Below are 6,000 nucleotides of genomic sequence, written 5' to 3'. Positions count from 1 at the left end.
TCTTTGGCTACCACCTACACATTACTAGAAAAAGCAGGATCTCTTAGTACAATATTTATAAGGAATAAATCGATAAACTAATGTGAAATAGAGACTTTACAGCAACTGGATTTTTTCAGTGTTAACTTTTATTAATTTACCAAGCATGATATGAGGGCAAAATAGTAATAGAATTTATAACTGTAATAATAACAATAATAATGATAATAATAATAACAATAATAATAATAACAATAATAATAATAATAATAATAATAATAATAATAATAATAATAATAATAATGGTGACGTGACATCATTGCCAAAATCAAAGTCATTTGTTAGGGAGCACTGTCCTAGTCAACAATAGGTTATGGGACCCGGAAGTTCAAAAAAAAAAAAAAAAAAAATCACCATTACACAATGAAAGGCAAGAGAGCACAGTGGAATGGACACCGTGGCTTCATCTTTGGTGTTTCTGCCTACTCCTCAAGTTTTGTGCCGTTAAAGCACCCGGAAAACTTTTCACGTGGTATAGCGATGGGGCGGTACAATAACAAAAATTTGTCGTCGAAATGCTTTAACAGAAGGTGATAAGTTGATTTTTCTGAGCCGACTGTTCTCCCCTAAGTTAACTCAGCCTTGAACGGGTACCGGTCTGCAATCAATGAGAAGGTTAGAGACAGAGAAGAAAGGAACTAGTCACCCTACTCCATATGCCGAGGCCCTGGATTGGGCAGTTATATATATATATATATATATATATATATATATATATATATATATATATATATATATATATATATATATATATATATATATATATATATATATATATATATATATATATATATATATATAAGTACATTAGAACAAAAGAAATAAGGGAAGCTGCAAGAAGCTACCAGGCTTACACGTGGCAATCTTTGCATGAAATATACTTACCTATTTCCACCTATCATCCCCATCCATTAACCTGTCTAATCTTCTCTTAAAGCTCCCTAATGTCTTACCACTAACATGATTCCGTTTCACTCATCTGCCACTCTATTTGAGAACCAGTTTCCTCCTATCTCTTTCTTAAACCTAAATTTTTCAAGCTTGAACCCTTTATTTCTTGTTCTGTCCTGTTTGCTGATCCTAAGAATTTTGCTTACGTAACCCTTGTTATAACCTTTATACCACTTGAAGACTTCTATCAGGTCCCCTCTTAACCTACGTCTTTCTAAAGAATGTAAATTTAACAGCTTCAGTCTCGCCTCGTAAGAAATACTCCTCATCCCCTGTATCCTTTTAGTCATTCTCCTTTGTACTGATTTTAATAGACCTATATCCTTCCTGTAATGTGGGGACCAGAACTGCACAGTGTAGTCTAGATGAGGTCTGACCAGCGCCAAATTTAACTTTAATATTACTTCGGGCCTTCTACTTTTAACAATTCTAAAAATTAATCCTAATACCCTGTTTGCCCTGTTTCTGGCCTCTATGCATTGCTTTCCTAGACGGAGTTCAGAGCTAACTATAACTCCTAAATCTTTTTCGTACCCTGAACCTATCAGAGTTTCGTTGTTTATTGTGTACCTACTGTGTGGGTTTTCTCTACCTACGCTAAATACTTTGCACTTGTTGATATTAAACTGTATATGCCATCTGTCCGTCCATTCATTCATCCTATCTAAATCTGGCTGCTAGGCGATGACATCCAATTCTGATTAATCTACCTACCTTTCTGTCATCTGCTAATTTACTAACATCACTACTAATTCCACTATCCAAGTCATTGATATATATTAAAAACAACAATGGCCCTAATACTGATCCCTGTGGCAACCCACTAATTACATGACCCACTCGGATTTAGAGCCGTTTATTACAACTCTCTGTCGCCTGTCCCTTAGCCATGACCTTATCCAGCCTAACACTTTCTCATCTATCCCATGTGCCCTAAACTTTCTCAGGAGCCTTTCATGGGGTATCATGTCAAATGCTTTACTAAAGTCCAGATATAAGATGTCATAACTATCACCATTATCCACTGCCTCGTACACTTTACTATAAAAACTTAACAAGTTCGTTAGGCAAGACTTCCCCTTAGTGAAACCATGCTGTGACTGATTTATCAAGTTATGTTTGTCTAAATGCTCCCTTATGTTATTCGCTATTATTGACTCCATTATTTTACCTACAACAGAAGTTAAGCTGACAGGTCTACAATTACACGTTAAAGCTTTATCTCCTTTCTTAAAGATGAGTACTACATTAGCCTGCCTCCACATTACTGGTACCTCACCTGACTCAAGTGATTTCCTAAAGACAGAAACTAACGGCTCACTAATAACCTCTTTTCATTCCTTAAGTACTATGGATTATATTTCATCTGGTCCTGGTGTCTTGAAAATTTTTTAGCCTATCTATCTCCTGTTCCACTATCTCCTTAGTTTTGGTACTATCTGTCAGCTTCTCATTCTCATCTGCTCCAAACATCTGTTCACTGTTTGACATATCCTGCATGTATTCCTGGGTGAAAACAGTTAAAAAATACTAATTCAGAATTTTATTTAATCTCCTCCTCAGAATTAAGAGCTCCCCATCTGCTGCCTTTAATGGGCCTATATTTTTCTTATTCTTTGTCCTATATACCTGATAAAATTCCTTGGGGTCTATCTTCGCCTGGCTGGATACATTTAATTCATAATTGCTTTTAGCTTTCCTCGTTAGCCTCCTGACTTTTCTTACTAATTCATTATTGTGTGGCCTTAAAACCTCTTCCCCTGCCTTTAATCTCTTATATATACTTCTCTTCCGCCCTAAAGGGTGTTTTGACCTAACAGTCATCCATTTAGGGTCATTTTTATGTGATCTTATTGCCCTTAACGGGATGTTTGCTAACTGTCCTCTATGCAATTTACGAAATATTTATACAACTCATCTGCATTTACTCCACCTAATCCCCTCATCTCGGCCCCTTCCATCTTCTCTACTCCCTCATCTACTCACCTCGACCTCACCTCGCCTATCTCAGCATGACCTGAGCCTCCAACATACATATATCTCCCCTTCTCTCCCTCCTCCGCTCCTTCCGGACACTTCTTCCCTCCTGTTGTCCTACACCCTCACACCTCACCTTACCTCTCTCATCCTGCCTTATCTCTCTCAACTCCGTCCTGGACCTGACCTCACCTTGCATCCGTTGCCAGTCAACTCCTTGGAGGTACCTTTTTGATTTCTCAAAATTTGCTCTCCTAAAGTCAGGTATTTTACTAGTGTTTTTGTTTCTAACAGTTTCCTCCCATTTTAATTTGTACCTAATTTCCCAATGGTCACTGTTACCTAGCTGTCCTGCAACCTGTACCTGTGTGACTGCTTCCTCACTGTTCGTAAGAATTAAATCTAGAATATTGTTCTCCCTTGTGGGTTCTACGACTACTTGTTTTAAAAAAATATTCTGAATTTCCTTAAGAAATTCCTCTGCTTCGCTGTTACCCACCATCAGGCTCCATTCGATATTCCTAAAATTAAAATCTCCTACTACACATACCTGACTGTACCTTCCTGCTCTATATATTTCCTGCCACAATGAGGTGTTAATTTCCTTTGCACAGTTCGGTGGTCTGTACACTACTCCCAGTACTACTGAATGTGATCCTTCCTTAATATCTACCCATATCGACTCTGTTTTGCTATCTGTTTTAATTCTACTGTTAATACAACACTGTAATGTGTCCCTAACGTATAACGCGACGCCTCTTCCTCTCCTGTTTACCCTGTCTTTATAGAATAGTGTATAACTATCTATCTTAACCTCTGGATTAAATACATTTCCTGACATATCTTTTCGTTGGATTTTACCTCTTTAATACTACCCACTTAAGGATTTACTCTCCACCTTTCCAGTTCGCTTCAGAATACCGTTACTCATACGGCGAAACGATGCAAGAATATATATATATATATATATATATATATATATATATATATATATATATATATATATATATATATATATATATATATATATATATATATATATATATATATATATGCTTATGCTGTCACCCTTTCTTCTCCGTTGGGCTCCTCCGATCACAATCTCATATCTTTATCTTGTCCTATCACTCCAATCCCTCCTCAGGATCCCCCTAAGCGAAGGTGCCTCTGGCGTTTTGCCTCTGCTAGTTGGGGGGACCTGAGGCGGTATTTTGCTGATTTTCCTTGGAATGACTACTGCTTCCGTGTCAGAGACCCGTCTTTGTGTGCTGAGCGCATAACAGAGGTGATAGTGTCTGGCATGGAGGCGTACATTCCTCACTCTTTTTCTCGTCCTAAACCTTCTAAACCTTGGTTTAACACAGCTTGTTCTCGTGCTATACATGATAGAGAGGTGGCCCACAAAAGGTACTTAAGCCTTCCTTCACCAGAATCTCATGCACTTTATATTTCTGCCCGGAACCATGCCAAGTCTGTTCTCCAACTAGCCAAAAACTCCTTTATTAACAGAAAATGTCAAAACCTTTCAAGATCTAACTCCCCTCGTGATTTCTGGCATCTAGCCAAAAATATCTCCAATAACTTTGCTTCTTCTTCTTTCCCTCCTCTACTTCAACCAGATGGCACCACTGCTATCACATCTATTTCTAAAGCTGAACTCTTTGCTCAAACCTTTGCTAAAAACTCTACCTTGGACGATTCTGGGCTTGTTCCTCCCTCTCCTCCACCCTCTGACTACTTCATGCCTCGTATTAAAATTCTTCGTAATGATGTTTTCCATGCCCTCGCTGGCCTAAACCCTCAGAAGGCTTATGGACCTGATGGGGGTCCCTCCTATTGTTCTCCGAAACTGTGCCTCCGTGCTTGCACCTTGCCTAGTCAAACTCTTTCAGCTCTGTCTGTCAACATCTACCTTTCCTTCTTGCTGGAAGTTTGCCTACATTCAACCTGTTCCTAAAAAGGGTGACCGCTCTAATCCCTCAAACTACCGTCCTATTGCTTTAATTTCCTGCTTATCTAAAGTTTTTGAATCTATCCTCAACAGGAAGATTCTTAAACATCTATCACTTCACAACCTTCTATCTGATCGCCAGTATGGGTTCCGTCAAGGCCGCTCGACTGGTGATCTTCTGGCTTTCCTTACTGAGTCTTGGTCATCCTCTTTTAGAGACTTTGGTGAAACTTTTGCTGTTGCCTTGGACATATCAAAAGCCTTTGATAGAGTCTGGCACAAAGCTTTGATTTCCAAACTACCCTCCTACGGTTTCTATCCTTCTCTCTGTAACTTCATCTCAAGTTTCCTTTCTGACCGTTCTATTGCTGCTGTGGTAGACGGTCACTGTTCTTCTCCTAAATCTATTAACAGTGGTGTTCCTCAGGGTTCTGTCCTGTCACCCACTCTTTTCTTATTATTCATTAATGATCTTCTAAAACAAACTTCTTGTCCTATCCACTCCTATGCTGATGATACCACCCTGCACTTTTCCACGTCTTTTCATAGACGTCCAACCCTTCAGGAGGTAAACATATCACGCAGGGAAGCCACAGAACGCCTGACTTCTGATCTTTCTAAAATTTCTGATTGGGGCAGAGCAAACTTGGTATTGTTCAATGCCTCAAAAACTCAATTCCTCCATCTATCAACTCGACACAATCTTCCAGACAACTATCCCCTCTTCTTCAATGACACTCAACTATCCCCCTCTTCTACACTGAACATCCTCGGTCTGTCCTTTACTTATAATCTGAACTGGAAACTTCACATCTCATCTCTAGCTAAAACAGCTTCCATGAAGTTAGGTGTTCTGAGACGTCTCCGCCAGTTTTTCTCACCCCCGCAGCTGCTAACTCTGTACAAGGGCCTTATCCGTCCATGTATGGAATATGCTTCACATGTCTGGGGGGGTTCCACTCATACTGCTGTTCTAGACAGGGTGGAATCAAAAGCTTTTCGTCTCATCAACTCCTCTCCTCTAACTGACTGTCTTCAGCCTCTCTCTCACCGCCGCAATGTTGCATCTCTAGCTGTCTTCT

Source organism: Scylla paramamosain, chromosome 6, assembly GCF_035594125.1.
Source record: "Scylla paramamosain isolate STU-SP2022 chromosome 6, ASM3559412v1, whole genome shotgun sequence".
Classification (NCBI taxonomy): Eukaryota; Metazoa; Arthropoda; class Malacostraca; order Decapoda; family Portunidae; genus Scylla; species Scylla paramamosain.
This window is presented reverse-complemented; position numbering follows the sequence as displayed.